General features: G+C 46.7%; 1 protein-coding gene across 4 annotated transcripts in view; it reads left to right on the forward strand.

Moving 5' to 3' along the window:
- Positions 1-21,678, forward strand: part of DENND1A (DENN domain containing 1A) — a 2,718,319-nt gene that overhangs the window by 2,693,419 nt on the left and 3,222 nt on the right. The gene's annotated exons all lie outside the window — the stretch shown is intronic.

Here is a 21,678-nt window from a genome sequence, read left to right on the forward strand (position 1 = left end):
TGTCGTGCTCCACAGAGGTAATGGTACTGGCTCATATTCATACTCCACTTCCTGTCCGTCCTAGATACAGGACTAGATGAGGAATAGTAGTTTGTCTAAACAATTGCTAGACTGAACTGTAGTTTTTTCTGTAAAATGAATTGCGATCTACTGCCTTTAAATGACTTTTATAACTGGACACTCCCAGCACTTCAACAAAACTGGGAACCCGGTGCTGGGAGAGAATCGCTCGCTGTCATTCATGCCACAGGGGATATGGGTGACCAAAGGCGGCCCCCCCCTCCCCAAATGACATGTTAAAGAAAGTCATACCCTACTCCACTTTGGACAAAAAGTACGGTTGGTCTGATTTTAGTGTTTTTACATCTTACTACTGTGGTAGTCATTACTTTAAGCGGCCCAAATGGGATTGAAATAATTACAAACTATCCAAAATTGAGCAGCAAGATTACTCTTTTTTTTATCGGACCATAATGCATTAACTGGGAAACACATATATTCTAGATGCTGTGGATAACACACAGACCTTTTTGCTCACATGGCCCCAAGTACTGATGCGAGATGATGATGTGCTTTGCAGTGAGCCACAGTTTAAGATCAGCATCAGAAGGTAGGCTATAGCGAACACCATTAACTGGAAATGCTATGATGGTAAGGTCCTGGGTCCTGTGGGTCCAGAGGTGTGGGATAACCTGAGTTTAGCAATTACACTGCAATACGATCAGTATTATTTAGAGCAGGAAATGAAGTCCATCCTTTTCCTCCAACTCTTATTATTGTTATAGGCTGGCATCCCATGTAGACTGGCGCTTCTTGCTTGTAGCTTGCTTGCTTGTAGCTGGGATGTGATGGGCATGGAAGTTTATTAGGAGTCTATCACTGGGCTACGAGAGTAATCCAAGAAGGAGCAAACGCCAAGCAAGAAGTAACACTGTTTATTACAGTTGGGCAAGCACAAATCAAACAGCACAGTGCAACAGAACTGGTTGATAATAGCTGATAAAACCACCCACTGCTGCCACATCTTTCATACAATTGTATGTTATTTGCATAGTCAGAAACTGTTGCAATTGGTGTTACAAAATATTAGACGTCCTACTAAATTGATTGGTGGGACCACATTAGTCCCCTATAGCTAGACATAGGTTAATAAGAAATGATTGGAGCAAATAATCTTGTCCCCTCTGGTCTTGACCACCCATGTGATGGCACATACCTTCCCGCTCTGGGAATTATTTTTTATTAGCAATACGTAATCGTGCTGACCTCTTTACTATCCTGCTGTTGGCCAGCACACAAGAGAAACACGAGACACCCTGAACTTGTGGGAAGGGGAAGCATTCACAAGGCATACAACCAATAAGGTGTCTCAGGGACATCGGCATGAACACAAAACATTGTTGCATCTCAGGAACACTAAAACTCGTCTGCTGATTGGCTCCCTCCCGTCTCATTCCCTCGCCCCACAGAACTTCTTCCCAGGGCCATCTTCCAAGGGGCAATTTGAACCCACTGGCCCCACTGTGAATGTGCCTCGCACAGCATGCTCTTATGCGTTTTAGTTTTCTCCTTTCCCACCGAGTGCAAGAGAGCCTGACTCGCTGATCTTGTATGTATCTGTCGGTCCTCTTTTCCAGTGATTGCTGTCTCCTGGGAAACACCCAGGCGCTTGAATGGCGCTTGTGTAGTTCATGTCTTTCCCGCTATGCAGGAACTATTATGTTGTTATGTGGTTCCCTTTGCATTGTACCATTTCCACACCTCGCTCCTGCCCGAGTCCCCTTTCCCCCATGTGCCCCCCCTTGAGTGCTCCCACCCCTGTCTTACCTCTAGATGTCTGGAGCTGTGCGTGCGCACTCGGCGCACGAACTACACACTGCAGCTTTTAATGACGCGCCTTCCCCATCTAGGATGCCCGTCCCTGCTCCCATTATTCCCGCAGCTGGGAGGTGCACCCCCTTTGACAGCGCTGAATCAGCACCTTCACTGCATTCCCACTCTTCGATTGATCTATCAATCGACACTCTTTTACCCACCATTTCTTTTCTTACCATTTTGGGCATCCATAACCTTGTCAATCTGCTCATGCCACCCCCACCCCTTCTTCATACCTTCCAATGTAGATTCTATTATCATGAAATCCCTTCCATCTACTGAGCATGCCACCCAAAATGCATCATAGTCTCCTCATTAGCTGGCAGTACTACAAATACTAGCTCTGTGTCACATTCACTCATCTCAATTGAGGGGCCCCTTCCTTCTTATTTTTTCTTTTATTCTCTCCCACCCTCAATTATAGATATTTTGTGGCCAGTTCTTCTCCCACTTCAATTACAGTTTTTAATAATCAACTGGCCTGCACAGAAAGTGATGAGCACCAGGACGAGCATGGGGACAGTCACTTTAAAGAATGCCGCCAACCATGGGGGCACCCAAGTGAATAGCGAGTTCAGCCAACTGTCTTCTGCGGTCATGTTTGTCTCTCGACATCTTTTCATGGAGAATGCAAATTTCCGAGATGGCTAGAGTCAGAGCGCCATTGGCCGCATCATTGGTGGGTATTGCTGTACAGCTGCTTCTCCCTATCTTATCACAGACACCCCCCCCCATTGCTGTGAGCCTGTCCAAAACAAATTGGTTCTGGAGTTCTCAAGTGCTACCAAACGCACTGCATGAAGTTCTTCTCTTACAGCATTCAGTCCCTTTTCAGTCATGTTGGCAAGCTGCAGCACATCATACCTCATGATCTGGAGCCACAACAGAAGATTTGGTGAACAATCGGAAATGCTGAGCGATTGCATCCTCTGACCGGTAGTTACTACTTCTTCGCCTACTGCTTATTGTGCACTCCCGCCCTTTTTGTGCAATTTGTTCCTCCATCATTTTTCTTTGCAGCAATGCTGTGTAGTTGCCAAAGGTTATACAAATCTTCTCGAGGCACGACGAATGCATGGCTGTGGAGCGTGACGAAGGAACACACTCCTCCCCAGTCTGGAGGCAGCTGGGCATATGCCTTGGACCTGCAAGCTCACCAGTGGTCCATCACCGCCGCTGTCCCACTCTGCAGTGCGGGAATGTTCATTGTCTTGGCAGAGCCAGTGTTGAACCTCAGGACCGTTGACCCCGCAGCCCCAAAACATAAGAAGAATTGTATGAGAGGCTTTATGTGAACTGGTTGGTGTCTCTCATCTATCCAGGTTAAAGCATGTACATGCGTGTTCCACACGGCCTGAAAACTCTCCTTTATTTTTGACGCCACAGCCTTCTCAAATCCTACTATCCCTTCTGCATGACACTGTACCATCCCCCTTTCCCATTTTCCATGGTGAAACACAGATCCCTGTATTCTCATCAGGGGTCTGGTGTGGCACCATGAAATATCATGTCCTGTAGAGGTGCATTCTTCTGTGGGTCATAGACAACTGCTCTTCCCTTCTCACCCGCTCTGTTATATATTCTGATATTATATGCTTTGTAGCTTCTTTTCTGGATAAGATGTCCAACTGTATATAATTGTCTGCGTACACCTCTTCCCCTTCCTCTATCCAGTGAACGGATACTGTCTGCCCCTGAAAAAGTCCACGAGTCCGACACAAAGACAGTTGTATTATGCTTCCCTCCTTTACATCATTATGAGCAGAGCGTCCCACTTTAATCCAACGTGAGAAAGGACAGACAATAACAACCATGTACCTGTAGGAGGCACATTTATCTTGCATGTCAACGTAGTGTGAGGGGTCAGAAATGTGAGGCGGACAATTGTTGGGTGATTTCTCAAAATATGCCATTTGATTAAATTATATGTTTCAACAAACGCCTCACTACCCCCACCCTGGCAAGGATTTCCCTCCCTATCTACTACTAAAGGAAACACTCTTTCAGGATATCTGGCCCTCACACTTGAACATAAAATGTACAAGAAAATATATGTCATTTCACAACAGCATCAAGAATTGTATTTACAGTCTCTCTTTATAACCTAGGTGTACTCCCTTTCCCCAGGCTTCAAGTTAGATTCAGTGCCAATGTTCAACAAAAAGAAACAAGAAAATCCAGGTTTGCAACAAAGTTCCAACTCAGTTCTTGGCTTCTTTATGGCTTCTTTACTTTGTCAAAAAAAGTTCTGTTAACCAATGTTCAACCAACATAAAGATTTCTCTTCTTCGTTGAATAATGCTTTCCACTTCAGCAAATACCATCAATGGTGTCGAGATGCTTTGTCACAGCTTATGAATGCCAAAGAAGAAACACAGCTCCTTGTCATGTTCAAAGAAACACAACTTCTGGCAAGGTTAAAGAAACAAAGTTTCGGTTTTCTCTTCTCAATTCTCTCTTTACAGCACCATAAATCAGTTTATATCTTTGTCAGGATGACTTTACAGCACCTCTGCTTCCACCTGGATAACTCTCATGCCCGTTTAAGTTCTGCAAGGGTTCACCATGCAGGTCTACTCGCATTCCCAATAGCGTTCCACATTCAACTGTGCTTCTGAAGTTTTAAATCTACTGGCAACCAAAGTTTTTACCACGGCTTCAATAGTTTGCAACGTTGTGACTTTTAGCCATTTTTCAGAAAAGACAATATTCACATTAGTGCTCTTTAGACCTTCATGTATGCAATTAAATCTTGCTCTGATCATTCACCTTTCAGAAGGGTAGCCGCTTTGGCACTTGTTTTTCTGCAACACCAACAACCAAAATGCCTTTAAGGATGTAATTCTACTTTTCCTCCTTTTGGCTTTAGCAATTTGAGTTATACCAACTTTTAGGGAACAATCATAATCAGCAAGATTCACCTTTTTACAACCTTGCATTCGCCCCTTCACTTCCTGCCAACCAGAGCAGTTTAATTGTATGCCTTGTTGTTGAGTCTCGTTTGGCTTTAAACAATGTTTGTACAACACTTTAGGCTTTGACAATACGTGTACCCCTTTTGGCTTTAGGCAATGCTTGCACCACTCTTAGTTTTGGGAAATGCTTGTTTCTCTCTTGGCTTAGGAAATGCTTTTTTCCATCTTAGCTTGGGCAATGCTTGTTCCCTAGAACTCACAATTATCAACGTACAGTCACTTAACTTCTGTCCTACATTATTTCCAACTGCTTCACAATTGACCCTTCAGTTAAACTTTACCTCAGAATTACTTAGAAGCACACGCGACCAGTCTCATCCGTTTTCTGCAGTTTTAGTATTCAATTAGCATGGCTCAGTGCTTTACTCTTACGCGGGTGCTATTAAAGAAGTTCACTTATATGCAAGTGCTACTTTTGTGGCTTTCCATGATAATCAACGGTCAGTTTTATACTGCTTTCACTCAAATGTGAGTGATTCTATTTGGCCACAGTTACCTGCCTTTGCTCGTGCAAGGGATCAGAACAGTTGGTAACAGTCACTGGCTTCTGTCTTGCTCCCTTCGCGTGCTGCAGGACTTTACTTGCTTCTGGCTGCGTTTGAACATACACTCTTCTCCGGTGAAGGTGTATTTGTTCCCACCCGCAATCATGGAGCTTGTCTCACTCCTGGGACCCTCGGCTGTACACCAACTTCCAGCCACGGTCCCCGGAACGCTCCCTGCTGCACAATCTCTGCAATCAGGTCCTTCTGCTGCTGCTGCTACTGCTGCGACTACTCTGGCTCCATCTCCACCTGCATCTAATGGCCTGCACCTGACAGGGCCTTTTAAGCCTATTTGCTTCCCAGAGGTGTGGGTCATTATATGCTTAACAAGCTGACTACTCCTGCAACATTGCTCTTGGACCCTCTTACTCAAAATTAGGTTTTCTCATTTCTTCTATTTGGCAATATGCCATTAGAAGTGTGGAACTTAGGGGAAAGTTAAAACAAGGGAGTTTCCCAGTCCTCCCCCCCACACCCTCCTGGTATCCTCCTGCAGAAAACCACCCACAGGGTCGGGATCAGGAAGTGTCTGCCCTTCCCAGGCCACATGAGAAGGGCCCCATGCCAGGTTTTGGGGGGGAATCATTGCTGATTCATCACAGTAGTCAATATGCAAGTGCCGGAAGGGCCCCTCCGGTCGTGCATTGTTGCTTTAATTGTTTTGAATGTGTGTCCCACCAAAAACCTTTGACACGTCAAATAGTTCCCATTAAACTCAGCCACAAATTCATGAAGTCTCAGAATAAACTGACCCTCATTTATTACTGCTGCCACTTGTTCTTTGGACATGTGGGCGGAAAAGTGAAGCTGCTCCTGCACTACAGCCAACACTTTCCGGGCATTTCTGTTTTCCCTGTGCTATTCTACCTCCACACCAAATTGGTAGGAGAAAGAGAGCACCCGCTCTGCAACCCATAGATCCTTTTCATCCTAGGGCACTTCCCTATGTAAGTCAATTAACTGTACACTGGGCAATGTGTTAAAATGTCCTGTATGCTCAAAGCTCTTGTTCCTTTTCTCCCCTGTGATCATCATTGGTACCCCTCCCTTTTCCCCGGGATACAATCTAGTGGTTATATAGTGGTCCCTTCGGGTAGGTGGGCTGCCTCATTTGCTGCCCTGTCAGCCCTGTCATTTCCTTGGGAGATGAAGTCCTGCCCACCTGTGTGGGAGGCACACTTTATTATTGCTACCTCCACAGGAGTTGTAATGCCTTAATCAGCTGCATCAGTAGCTCTGCATGTTGCACTGGAGACCCATCACTCCTCTTGAACCCTCTTCTTTCCCACTGGGCCAACCTTGAGTGTACTGTGGAGGTAGCGTAAGCCGAGTCTGAGAAAATGTTATCCACATGCCCTTCTATCATGTGAAGGGCACCTATCGGGGTCACTAGCTGCGCTACCTGTGCTGAATAGTGTGACGGTAAAAGCATTTGGGAGGTAATACAGAATTCCCCATGCATGTGGCATACCACTGCTGCACCGGTGTGTCTGTGTCCTGTGCTTGAATCTATATTGGAGGACCCCTCAACGAGAAAAAAGAAAACATGTCTCCTCCCTCTATTTCTTCTTCCTTGACCTGGATGTTCCCATCCATCCTGTCCATATATGATGCACAGTCATGGACATACTACCCTGGTGCAGCTGGTTCTGCTATGAAGGTGGCTGGGTTTACCACACGACACCAGATGACCTCGATGGATTTGTCAGTATAATCTCATAACCCAAAGCCCTCTGTGTGGTGTACGGGAGGCATGGTATCACAAGTATGACACTGACACAAAAGGTACAATATGAAAGAACTTTGTATTATAGTTCTGGAAGAACTCCTACTTTGCCATCAAATAACAAATAAAACAGTCCTAGTTGACTCTGTCAACTCAAAATGGCTAATGCTTACAAAACCTAATGCCTGCCCTATCTCTTGTACAAAACGTGTATGAAGGAGATATGTATGTAAAGGAAAATCAGTGTTCAAATATGAAGAATAAATGTGGGTGACAGCACAGAGTGAGGCGTTCCACACACCCTGGCTCAGGTTTGCAACACAAAAACAGTTCAAAATGTGGATCGAGACCCACCTGGCCTTCCACATTAAAGTCTCTCTTTCTAGTCTTCCAAACAACATTCAACAAAAAGTTAATGCCGGTCCCCCTCTATCGGGCTCAGACTTCTCACAAAACAAAAGTTAAACAATACTTGCAGGGGGCTCCCTTCCCCAAACATATTACACTTCGGGTCTCACTCAGTCAGGCACTGGCCCATGCACTAGTTTTGGCAACACCCAATTACAAGGAAAGGTTTCAATCTGTTCTCCCATTCAGATGGCTCAGTGATGATGGCAGCCCTCAAACCGAAAGAAACGCAGGGGTACAAGCCTCTAGTCTATTACAGCTGTCGCTTAGACCCAGTGATGCAGGGACACTTCCCCTGCGAGCAGGCGCTTGCGGCTGCAGTGTTTGCCATATACAAGGCAGCAATTATCACAGTGGGGTGTTCAGTAGTTGTATATGTGGAACATTCCATTTTCACAATATTGGAGAAATCAAAATCCACCCTACCCACTGTGAGAATCCAAAGGGTGTCTCACCCGCTGGTCCTCAGGGACTTGTCATCCAGGTGGCCAGGACACGGCCAATGCTTTTGGATCCAGTTCCTGCGGGTGGACCAGTGCAGGAGGATAACGTTGTAATATGTGGTAGCCTGCTCTGATGGTCCACATGTATGTTTGAACTTTCAAATCTGGGTATTTTTAACTCTGCTGCCCTCATGTAAATCTTGTTTAAAGTACCTGTTTCATCTGCTCCTGCTTGGCTGCCAGGCTGCCTGGTGAGTTCTTTTGTGCACTGTGCAGCTCTATGTCTCCCTTCCCTGGGAATCCTATCCCTCTCCCTCCCTATGGTGCTCTCCATCTCCTCCATCTATTCTAATAGCTTCTCTATCAACTATCATGCCTCTCGTTTGAAGCCTGGAAGTAAAAGTTTAAGAAGGCCCTCCTGTTCTCTAACCCTGGTGTTCCCATTGCCAACACAATGCTTCGCCCAGGCAGACTATCACCAACATTCTCTTTCTCGTTCCCTCTCCTGACATATGGACTCTCCATATGGTCTCTGTCCTCTCCCCTTTCTCTTCCTCAGCCATTAATGGTTAAACCAGATGGAAAGTGCTCTTGGCACACTTCTCATCTTCCAGGTGCATCATCCATGTCTATCGGAATGGCACTGTCATGGCCCAGGGCTCCCAGCCCAACCTCTTCCTTCTTGACAGGCGTCTTCCATCTCTCTTCAACCTCCTCCCCTGTCCTGCCACTACTCTGTCTTTCAACCCCCTTTTTCCTCCCCCCTCCGGTGATGGTACCCCGACCCTGTACTCCTCCATGGAAAACCTTTAAAAGGGGCAACCAGCTTCACTTAGCTACTCTTAACTTTTGCTCTGCTGTCAAACACTCTTCTGACATCTGTCTCTCCTTGAAGACTTTGACCTTAGCGTCCTCACGCTCACCGAGGCGTCATTCAATGCCAGCTCTGTCACTGCTTTTGACACTCTTCTTCCTGAGTGCTGCAAGATCCTCTCCATGTCCAGGCCTAACCGGCCAGGAGACGGCATGGCCCTTGTCTTCCCTGAATGGATCCCTGCTTCTATCATATCCATTCAGTCCTACTCCTCCTTTGAATATCTTGTCTCAAGCTTTGCATCTCCCCTACCCTATTGATCACTCTCACTACCATCTACAGGACCCCTGTGCCGGTCTCCCGCTTCTTATCAGAGTGGGCCGACCTCACCTCTTCTCGCTTGACCTCTACCTCTAAGCTTCTCTTCCTATGAGACTTTAATATTCATCTTGATTCCCCTGATGCAGCCCTCCCCTTCCGCAACCCCTGTGACTCTTACACCCTCACCATTCTTCCCTCCGGGTCCGACCCACTCATCTGGTCACACTCTAGATGTGCTCATCTCAGCTGACCTCCCTCTTTCTAACCCTCTCAGTACACCTGTCTCTTGGTCTGATCATTCTCTCCTCTCCTCTCACCTTGAACTCCAGGGCTCCCGGCTAAGCCACTGACTGCACTTCCTGCCTCCTTCTCCGTCATCCGTCCTATGAAGCCAGTGTCAGTAGCTTCTTTTGCCGCCTCTTTCATCCCTCTCCCTACTCCTGCTCATGATTGTCATTCGGACTCAGCCCTTGCCAACCTTTCCTTCTCCAACACCCTTGACATCATTGCACCTGCAATGAGGATCCGCATGAAGCCTTCCTCCAAATGCAACAGTTGGTACAATTCTGACCTACCCTCGCTGAAAAGCAAGTGTAGAGTTGCGGAACGGAAATGGTTGGCTTCTCGCACATCCTGGGACAAACTGGCCTGCCGCCTGCTCCAAAGGCATTACAGACTCTCCATCCGGTCCAAGAAGCAGGTCCATATCCAAGTCCACATCTCGGGGGCCACCAACAACACAGCAAGAACTTTTCAAAATCTGTAAGGAACTTGCCAATCCCACTGCAGTCTCTACTTCTCCTCTCCCTTCTCAGACAAACATTTAGGACGTCCTGTCCTCTCTCTCCTCTACTCCCCTACTCCCCTCCCTCCTCCACCTGCTCACAGTCCTCATTGGCCACTGCCTCTCTCTCCTACTCCTCACACATAGCACCGGATGAGCTCACCAACACTGTTTGCTCTATGAAAGTCTCCTCCAAACAGGTGAAAGTGAGCGTCCCCCAAAAAGGCATTAAAACTCTTACAACGAGAGTCAATAATGGTCACAGCCCAGCAGGGAATGAGACCAATACCAAGTACGGGTGAAGTTAAAAGGTTTTATCCAAACCAATATAAGGCAAGCAGAGAACTCTGCAAACTCCGAGAGCACTCTGCCAAACATCAGCAAACATCTACATTTGGTTATAAATCCACATCATCTATGATGTGGGAACTAGGGATTACATGAATCGATGAGATTGGGCAAAGGAGAATAAACATTGTAGATTCTGTAGGGTCGGCGCTCCTGATTGGTGAGACTCTGCATGGTATCGTAATGATGCTTGTGGGTCAGCTGGGCTCATTGGGTTGGAGCACCAGGTCAGGAGCTGTTTGAGTTGATACATCTTGGCTGCACTAACATTTTGCCCTTGTGGTCACACATACACATTCATTGTTAATCTTCTGCTTCAAACTGTCTTATAAATCCTACAAATTGTTAATCTAACATCACAAAAGAAATGGCACATAACTCTATGTGCCCTGTCTGCGGAGGGAGGAGGATGGGGGCTGAGTACACTGCTCTGCAGAGGAAGGGAGAGATGGCCCTGTGGCTTCTCGCGCATCTACGTTATAGGGTTGCACGCACATTATTATAAATGAGAGACGGGATTATGGCAGTATAATTACATGTATATCGAAGATCATGCGAGCTTATGAACATTCTATGTATTACACATTTTCGTGTATTATGAGTACCATGTTTGCAAAATAACGTCTATCACAAAGGTTTTGTTAACATCACATCATTCTCAGGGCTAAGATTTTACACCTGGATGCGAGACACACAACAAAAGCTGGCATTTAAAAATAAGGTAGACCCAGGTTGGCATATGTAGTAGCATAGGAGGAAAGAGTCTGCAATATTCGGCTTCTAATCTGATTTGTGTAACATAATGCTCAAGAATAACCGAATACTTCAAAAGACACCCTATTAGTATGGTCTGTACTCATTACCCTAAAACCCGCACACATTGCAACACTCAATTGTCTACCTATAAACTTATATATTTTTAGGAAATCATAGAATACATAGGGACCTCACACATTGCTTTTAAATATTGAGCAGCATCATTAATCCTTGATTAGCAAGGGCAGGTTCGAATATATATATTATATAACTTCACATATGGTTGATCTGGGATGGGAGAGGGCCGTCTTATTTCAATATGAACAATCAGTCTCATGGACCTGAGGCTAATTTATCGTCCTGACAGATGGCTTAGCAGCATGGGTGAAACTGGGTGGCACACGGGCTTAGCATACATGTCTGGCACTTCAAACGAGGAACACGATTGGGGGTTATTCACAACGTATATTATAGATGCGGGGGTCTGCGAGAGGACAGGACAAGTTTTCTAGAGGCAGCTTTGCTCTTCTCAGACCCCAGCTTTTGCCCGGTCATCGTCAGGTCAATGATGTACTGTGGAAGGTGAAGGATACAGTGTTTGTAATGCAGCTTGTTCGCGCCCAGTCTCCCGTGAGAACAGGCCTTCAGCTGAGCCGCCAAGGGGAGGAGGGTGAGGGAAGTGCTGTGCTTGCTGTGCGCGGTCAGGGGGAGAGCTGCAGCCCTGCAGACCGCTTGTGCCACTGAGGCCTAGATTATTATGTTCAAAATGGAGTCTGGGTGTATCACAAAATGTAGTCTGTAGAATTCTATGGGATGAGCCGTGCAGCCCCAGGCATCGACCCGCAGCCATCCCGCATCCTGGGCCCAGGTGCATAGATGGCTCACAGTGAGTCATAGGCCTCACGCAGTGAGGAATGTAAGGGGAAGGGGGGGTGCTAGAGACCTTTCCTCCCATACACAGGTGCTTCCCTGCTCCTCTAGAACTATCAAGGACAATATTGCCACCATTGCTCTGTCTCTGGCTGAGTTCTGCAACCACTGGTTTGCCACTGGCTGCTTCCCACAACCTCTCAAGAAATCCCTTATGAACCCCCTCGTAAAAAAGCCATCTGCGGACCCTTCCTGCCCGGCTAACTACTGCCTATTGCCACTACCCTCTTCTTGGGCAAACTATTGGAGAATTTGGCCATTTCCCAACTAGCCCACCACACTGAAGCTGTTGGCTGTCTCCATGAGCACCAGTCTGGCTTCAGAGCAACCAGAGGCATGGAAACTGCTCACCTGAACACCCCTGATGATCTCCTCTCAAATGTCGACTCCTGCTCTCCATCTGTTCTCATCCTCATAGATCTGTCCTCTGCCTTCGACACTGTCAATCATGCCACCCTCTTAAATAGTGTCAGCGATACTCTGGATATCACGAACCGGGCACTGGCTTGGTGGACTACTTTCCTTTCTAATCGGCCCTCCCAGGTTCAAATGGGCCCTTTTCTCTCCTCCACCTTGCTCTCTACCTGCGGCATCTCTCAGGGATCTATACTCTCGCTGAGGCTTTTCAGCGTTTACCTTGCCCCTCTTGCCCACTTGATCACCTTCTCTCCTCATTTCCAGTGTTATGCTGATGATACACAGCTTTCCTTTAAGCTGCCCTCCTCCACCTCTCTCATTCCTGATTGCCTGACTGCTATTCAGGCAAGGTGCACTGCTAATGATCGCTGTCTTAACGCCAGTAATACTGAGATCCTTCTCATTGAAACTGCTCCCACTTCCTTCAAACCTAATCTCTAGCCGCACTTTTGAGGCAAAAAACCTGGGAGTCGTCTTCGACTCCTCTCTCTGCTTCTCACCTCATATCGCGGACCTTGGCAAGAAGGCCAACTTTCAGCTCTACCTCCTCAGAGGTATTCTTCCTTGTCTCACCTTCCCCCCAATACCTAATGTCTCCATAACTCTGGTCCTCTTCTGGCTGGACTATTGCCACAGTCTATTCCTCAATATGACTCTTTCCATCCTCCGCCCTCTCCAACTAATCCAGAATAGAACTGCAAGACTTATCCCTGGCTTCAAGCCCAACGACTGCATCTCTCCAGTTCTAAAATCTCTCCACTGGCTCCTTGTGGCTGCAAGGTTCAAATTCAAGACCCTCTGCATCATCCACAAGGCTTTCAGGGGCTTCGGACCACGTTGTATCCAACTTTCCCTCCCTAAATACCTCTCTGCTAGAGTCCTTCATTCCTCTAGCTCTAACTCTCTGCAGGTCAAACGTTTCTCCAAGCAAAGAATGGGGTTTAGATCTCTCTCCTCGGCAGAAGCCTTCCTCTGGAATGGCCTCCCTGCCCCTCACAGACTTGAGCCACATCTCATTAAGTTCCAGAAACTCCTCAAGACTTTCCTCTTCTCCTCCTCCTTACCTCTCCCACTACCCTGCTAATGCCCCCCTGTTGCTCCGACTGACTGCCTGGTCCCTTCTGCGTCCTGCAGGGGCCAGGCCCCCCTCCTACCAGTCTTCCACAGTAACCCATTACCAGCACTTGCCTTTGTGCACCGTTCCTTGACCAGTCTACTGAGTCTGGTCTACCCCTGTTCCTTGCACATTTACCCTTACTCCTGTCTCGCTCTGCACTTGCCCTCTATGTGCTCCCCTAGTACTTACCCTGCCTCAGCCTCGGGGCCTCCCCCCAAACCCCTTTGCACTTTGTTTACTGCACTAGCACGATCCAAATGTAACAAGGCCTAGTCGGACCGTTTCTTGTTGTTTATCCTCCCCTGTCCCCCTCCCTTTTTATCTTGTGGCACCTGGAAACACTTTATGTTGTATAGGCACCATACAAATATCCAATAAATAAATAAAATAAATAAATAGTGGGGTACCACAGTCTGTCCCAATAATGTACTGTCCACTTGTGTCTGTGCAGGTGCTTGTAACACACTTGGTGGTATCCCCGTTTGAGAAACCAGAAGGTGTCTCATCCACTAGTCCCGGGGGATCTGTCATCCTGGTGGCCAGGAATGTCCATCGCTTTTGGATCCAGTTCCTGGGGGTGGACGAGTGCGGGAGGATCACCTGGGTGAGGGGTCTTCGGGAGTGGGAGTTGGACTCCGGATTGTGAGACAAGGTATCCCCTTCCCTACAACACCGTTACCCCAACCTACCAGGTAGGTTATTTAGGAACTTTACCTCCCCCAATCTCCCTTTTACAACATGAAAATGTTCTCACGGACAACCCACTATGAGAGAAAACAGACTAACACCCGAGCAGTATACCTGACGTGTACCAATACAATGGCCAGGAGAGGTCAGGCAATTACTGACCATCACACACACCTGACTTCCCCACATGGATAAAAGGCAGAGCATACTCTGAACAAGGCAAAGCACATGAGGAAACAGCAGTTTCGAGACGGCAGCTGAGCGAGAGAGGAAAGATGGCAAAACAGAAGAGGATAGCAAGTAGGGAAGTTCCCTTGACCTTTTCGACCAGGAACCATTACATTCCAGCAACCTCGAGAATAGAAAGCGTAAGACCAGGAAGCCAGGCTGAAGAATCCAGCATTGTGTGTTGGAGATGCCCGGGGCCCTCCCGCGTCAATAATCAAGGCAGGCAGACTCACCAGCCGCCGTGGTAATCTCCTTGGCTTCAAGAACAAAGCAGCGTAAGTGAAATCAACACAGCCAGTGAGTTGGGGAGATCGATACAAGACCGGTCTGTGTTGAAGCCAAGGTTGCAAGCAGCAGCATTGTATGCCGAGCACTGGAATGAACACTGTTAAAACGCGTGCGATAAGAGACACAAGTAAAGTTGAACTGCTGATGCGTGACTGAACTTTAAAAAGCAACATACAATACCTTTGACAGAGTGGTCCGGCACCACGTGGGTGCTCAATATAAGGTCTCTGTAAGGTATCCAGCTAAGAAGTGGTGAAAGTGAGAAAAATGTTATATCAAGAAGAGAACCAGTAATTATGAATCAAAGTAGTCCTGCGACGGGTCAAGAAAAATCCTGCGCACAGTCGAAAGTCTTTGATTTTTATGAAGTAGAAAAATGTGGACCGAGCCCGGCGGAGGGAGGCCAATTGAAGGTTTTGTGTTAAAGTGTGTCTGAGCCCGGTGGAAGGGGACCAGGGGTGTACAGTAAATCACCTGAGAAGTTTTATTGTGAAATCCTAAGAAGAAAGGAACTTTGTTTGACGTTTTGCATCAGGCCCTCTGAAATAGGAGATGTTGCATGGCAACGAGACTTTGGCAGAGAAGTCCCTGATGTTGAAGTTTTCAACTGCATCCTCATGCTATAGAAGCCAGAGAGTGGGCTAAGCTCGAGTGTGCCGCCTTGTCCCGTGCTGAAAACGTGGGGAAGGGAAGCTAAGAGCTTGAATATCCTGACATATCATTTCTTGAACACTTTTCTTTTGCATAACATTGTTTGCCACACTATTTATATTTAGAAGGATTGGCAATAGGTTTATTAATATAGGCCCTTTTATTTTGACAGACTCGACTAGGACTGCGTTATTATAATTTGGTGATTGTAACTTGTTCCCATGTTTAGATTTAGGATTAGAAAGGCGTTTTTCAAACCCAAATGAAGTTCAATAAACACCCTTGAACTGTGATCACTTGTCTGTCATTTGATACCATGCCTTCCTTACACTGGGACCCCTACCGGTCCTGTTAGGGCAGCAGCCTATGCCTGTGGGGGCTGTGGGGGCTGTGGTTGTCCCTGCTGTGCTTGTAGCTGTTGGGGTTGGACCAGCTGCTGTTGGAACTGGAGGGCTGTTGGTATGCATGCGCTTGCTGCCCAAAAGGGCACATGCACGCAAAATGTCCCTGATTACCGCAAATGGAGCACAGACCAATAAACCTAAATCCTACACCTGTGTACCTGCCACCTCAGCCCCGTTGTGAGTACCCTCAACCTTTGCAGATAATATCCCATGGGCTGGTAAATCCCCTCCTTGCTGACAACCCCATTGCTGCTATACCTCCCATTATGAGGCATACTGTGGCTACACACTGTGGATTTTTCGTTGGTTCATATGTTTCATATGGTTTCCACCTCTGGTTGATCTTTTCACTATTTCTAGTATCACAACCTTCAGTTGGGCAATGTTGTGTTTGTTTTGCTCAAAATGTCTTACAACTGGTGATCTTCCGTTCTTTGTCCCAATGTTGCTCTTGTGCTCATTCCAGCGCTCTTTCGCTTTTCTGATAGTTTGTCCAACATAAAAAATTCCACATGGGCAACTTAGTCCATATATAACAGATTTCGTGTCACATGTGGCATAGTCTCTGAGTGCAATTTTACTCCCATTGTGCGGGTGTCTTATGTAGCTTCCTTTCATAATATTGTTGCAGTTACAGCAATTAAGACAGGCAAATGTTCCTGTCTTCTTCTTACTCAATGTCTGCTGTTTGTCTATTGATGGTCTTTCCGCTCTGACCAGTTGGTCCTTAAAGTTCCGTCCCCTCTTATAAGAAATGATTGGGGGTTTAGGAAAAAGTTTTTTCAGTTGTGGATCTAAGTCAATGATTCTGCAGTTCTTCTTTATTAGCCTCATTAAATGGTGGCTCTGTGCCAAGTATCTCAATGCATGCACAAACGGGATCTCAGTTGTTTTTGTTTTGGCAATTAGAAGATCTTTCCTGTGTAGTGTATCTGTTTTCTCTCTTGCTTTTCTGATGATGTTTTCAGGGTATCCTCTTGTTCTGTATTTCTTCATCATGGACAAGTTTTCACTCTCCAATGCGGTACTGGATGAAGTTATCCTTTTCAGTCTTAAAAATTGACTGTAGGGTAGGTTATTCTTTAGGTGCTCCGGATGGTGACTGAGATAGTGCAATGTGTTGTTAACGTCTGTGGGTTTGTGATAAATGCTGGTGGTTATGCCTTGGGGTCCAATTTCTAATTCCACGTCTAGAAAATGTAGCTTGGGGGTACCCACTTCCTATGACCCTTCTATTGCCAGCTTAGCAAGCTTCTTCTGTACCAGCTTGTTCTCTGCCTTTGCTGCATTATCGGCTATTTGTCTGTCGCTCTCCTGCTTCCTGTTACAATAGTGTACCATGATGGCCTGTATTTTTGGCCATCCCTTTGCCTCTATCCCTACTATTTTGTCGAGGGAAGCTTGCACATCTGATGGACGGCCCTCGACCAATATATTGTAAAATAAAGGTATTTATTTGTCTCAGGGTTTCTGAGTCTCTAATGACCACAGTTCCTGAACCTGCTGAATATACTTGGTGTGGTCCTCGTCCGGTTTCATTTTAAGTGCCAGCACAGCCCACAAATTCAGACTATCAGGGTACATACTCCTTAATACTCCCTACACATGGGATCACCAGTTCTTAAATAGAGCTCCATCGTGTGCATTTGCACTTAATTTCATCCCATTGTAGGCCGCTTGTTCCCATATTTTGTCTCCTTGTTCCCCTCTTATGGCCGTGAATTGGCTCTTCATGTCTCCTATTGCTAGTGTTACCCCTGCTATTTCCTTCGCCGGAGCGTATATCCACTTACTCAGGCAAGCTACAAATGAAATTATCTCCATCCATTCTCTGCCTCGGTACATAGTGCGCATCTACCTTCCCTTTAATTTAATAGTGGCATTTGTGTCACCCGTGGCCCTGCTTCCAGTCCCCCTCTATTTGTCTGTGCCATTCCTATCCTTGTCTTGCCCCTCTGGTGGGGCAGGATTGTGGAAAAGTCTTTGCTTGGCTCCCCCTTTTCTCCCTTTCTCCTCTGCTTTCATTCCCTTCCCCTTTCTTTATCCGCTGTGCACAGTTCGTCCTCCTCTGTGCTGGCCTCTCTCTTTTCCTCCTCCACTTCTGAGGGGGGGGGACACCGCGGTTTGGTACACCCTGCTGCAGGTTTTAATGCTGGACACTCTCCGTAATAAGGAGGCAGGGCACTGTCCAGCTCGGTCATGGGCTCTTCCTTTTCCTCTTCATAGAGCTTCCAAAACCCTAAAATATTTCATGAGGTATGAGAACATGTCTTTTATAACCTTACTGTCGAACGTACCCTCCCTTGGTCACGCATGGAAGCACTGGCCTGAAGTGTCCTGAACCTACTGGAAGTTATATTTTAATATTTCATCGCAATATTGGGACAACTTATCACACATGTGGTCCAGGGGACTGTTCCTGAATGCCATTACCCCCTCTGGTTATGTGTCCCCTCCTTTAGTTGCTAAACATTCTCTCCCTTTCTATATTCCACTAGCCTCTCCCCTCTGTTCACCTCCACCGTACCCATTTCGCACTCACCCTTAATACACCTTTCCCCCCACTCACTCCTTCACTCCCATTCACTTCTCAAACATCCATACTTACCTTTCCTTCTCCTTACACCCTATTCACAGGCCCTGGCCCTCTCCACAGGCACGCACACTCACACCTACCATACCACGCTGGCCTTCTCCTCAGGCCCACCCACACGCTCAGTGTTAGTATACCATTGGCCCTCTCCACAGGTCTACCTTTCTCTATGTTAGTGTGCAGATGGCCACTCTCCACTGGACTGGTGTCTGCCGCTACTGTGCCAAACGCTATTTATATACATGGTACATATACATGGTACCTCAGGTGTCTACCCTTCCACCTCAGCCAACTCCACACAAACCGACAAATACTGAACACCAAAAATATATCACAATGAATGCCTCTGCATGTACTATTCTACCACGCGCTTCCTCCAACACTTCAGCAAATCAAAAAACACCCTTCTTCCCCAATGACAAACTATACAATCGCCTTCACTACGTGCAACTCCTGTCTAATGGTGTCCACCACCTTCTACAAATTCTTCTGTTCTAATGTAGACCTGCACGCCACACATCCACTCCCTATCGGGTGTATGAAACTAAAATCTACGACTAATACGGCTGATCGTCCTCCCTCCTTGAGGATGCGTCCTAAACAACATAAAAGAAAATCCCTTTCCCCTCCGTGAGGATGCAACCACGGTGTAGCGCATTTGTGCAAGGGTACACGCCTAGAGTCCTAGACATCCTTGAACCCCCTCGGCACTGAGCCTTCTTTGCTCCTCCACCTGAGCGCGGGCAACGCTTGGAACCAGGCAGACCTTTGTGAACTTGGCATCTGCAGGACCTTCTTGTGGTGCCCGTGTGACTGGTCTGCGGTCGCCGGACCCCCACCCCCTGGAAGGGCAGCCATAATACCCTCAAGCTGGCTGAGGGAACTGAGGATCTCAATGGGGCCTCCAAAATGTATCAGGGATCCTCCATAGGCAAGCAATCACTGGGATACCAAGAGTAATCCAAGAAGGAGTGTACGCCAAGCAAGAGGTAATGCTGTTTAAAACAGCTGGGCAAGCACAAATCAAACAGGGCAGTGGAACAGAACTGGTTGATACAAGCTGACAAAATCGGCCACTGCAGCCACATCCTTTATACAACGTTATTTGCATAGTCGGAAACCTTTGCGAGTAGTGTAACAAAATATTAGACGTCCTACAAAGCTGATTGGTGGGACCATGTCATTCCCCTATTGCAAGACATAGATTAATCAAAAATGATTGGAGCAAACAATCTTGACCCCTCTGTTCATGACCACCCATATGACGTCACATACCTTCCTGCTCCGCCCTGGGAATGAATTATTATTAGCAATACGTAATCGTGCTGACCTCCGGGACTTTCTTATCCTGCCGTTGGCCAGCACAGAAGAGAATCACAAGACACCCTGAGCTTGTGGGAAGGGAGGCATTCACATGGATCCAACCAAGGTGTCTCACGGACATCAGTGAGAACACAAAACACTGTTACATCTCAGGGACACCAAAACTCATCTGCTGATTGTCTCCCTCCCATCTCATCCCCTCACCCCGCAGCTTTCGTCCCAGGCCCATCTGCCAAGGGGCAATTTGAAGCTGCTGGTCCCACTGTGAATTTGCCTCTCATAGCATGTCTTTGTGTTTTAATTTACTCCTTTCCCAGCGAGTGCCCGAGAGCCTGGCTCTCTGATCTTGTATGCATCTGCTGGTACTCTTTCCCAGTGACTGCTGTCTCCTGGGAACAGCCAGCTTGCAACCTGTCTTCAGCACACCGCCGTTGCATGGCGCTCATGAAGTTCATGTCAGCCCGCTATGCAGAGCCTGTCAGTGTGAAACCCAAGTGGTTTACTTACCTGTGGTTTTTGCCCCACTATGCTTGTGTTGTTCCCTTTGCATTGTACCATTTATACCCCTCACTCCTGCCCCGAGTCCCTCTTTCCCCCATGTGCCCACCCCCTTGAGTGCCCACACCCCTGTCTTACCCCATAGATATCTCCAGCTGCACTCGACACACAAACCACACACTGCAGCTGTCATTGACGCCCCCTCCCCATCTAGGGATACCCCGTCCCCACCCCATCATTCCCGCCGCTGGCAGGTGGGCCTCCCTTGACGGCGCTGGAACGGCACCTTCAGCGCAGTAGCATGGCCCATTGGTGCCGCCATAAATGAACTGACTTTACTATCATCCTGCTCTAGAAAATGTGTCCCTCAAGTTTTTATCTCTGTAATTTAACCACCCATCCACCACTGTGAACCACGTTGTCCTGAAGTGCCCTTCTGGCTCTGTCTGTGGTGGCTATCAAATCACCCATAAGTAACAAATGCATCCATATTGTGCATAACTGGGCACAGTCCTGGGCATCAAACTTGAAATCCTAACCCAAAAATCCTCCACTTCACATCCATTGAACAGAAAAGGTTGATCTCTGCAAATCAGAAGGGGGTATATTCCTGGCGCGAGTGTAAACCAGTGTTCCTGCTACATGCTACACATTGAGACTCCTGCCCTATGTGTCATTCATAAAGTATTGTTTTTTGGTGTGATCTTTTGTGCTTTAACTACATTTTCGTATTTACTGTTGCTAATGGACAATCATCATTCATAGGAATGTTTAACTTGTGCATTGAAAATAGTGTCTTATTATTGAGAAAGACAATTGAACAACCTGCAGTTTGAACATTCTTAAATTAATATTTAAAACAAAGAAGAACATATTAGTACAAAAATGCAAAATCAGAGGCCATTGTGAAAACAAACATCTTACAATGTTAATACATATTCTGCCCTACGTGTGTTTCACTCAATAATGAGCTTGCTCAGGTCCTTTTAATGTCTCCTAGCAAAGTTCTCTTTATTAGTACACTTGATTCCCAAAAAGCGGCACAGCTTAATTCCAATGGAAACCTAAGGTCTGTTGTGTTGCTGCTTCTATGGTGAGCATGTTCCAGGAAGTCGTGTGTCACATACACCCCTCATATTACTTTTAGGGGTATTTGCTTATCCACTTGATTTCGTTCATAAAAATCCTCATGGTTATTTATTCAAATGTTTCCAAAAACGTTTCTGTAAAAAAAAAATGGTTTGTGAACCTTGCTGTTGTTGCCATAGTGATATCCAGAAGAGGAACTTGGACGTTCCTCCCTTGATTCCCTTGTGGTCTGTACACCTGAGGATTGCACTGTGGAAAGTTTGCATCAAACAGACAAGCTCCCACCCCTAAAATGAATAACAGGGCTGTTGCCCAATAAAAGCTTCTTTTATTGAGTCCATGGTTCAAACCTGTGCAATGGAAATGGTGCTATGTTGAAACGTGAAGCATGTTCCACTGAATAATTTATGGCTATGGATAACTTATCAGTTTTGAATTAATAATATTACATCTTTTCT

This window comes from Ambystoma mexicanum, chromosome 8 (assembly GCF_040938575.1).
Source record: "Ambystoma mexicanum isolate Mex_15411 chromosome 8, UKY_AmexF1_1, whole genome shotgun sequence".
In the NCBI taxonomy this organism is placed as follows: domain Eukaryota; kingdom Metazoa; phylum Chordata; class Amphibia; order Caudata; family Ambystomatidae; genus Ambystoma; species Ambystoma mexicanum.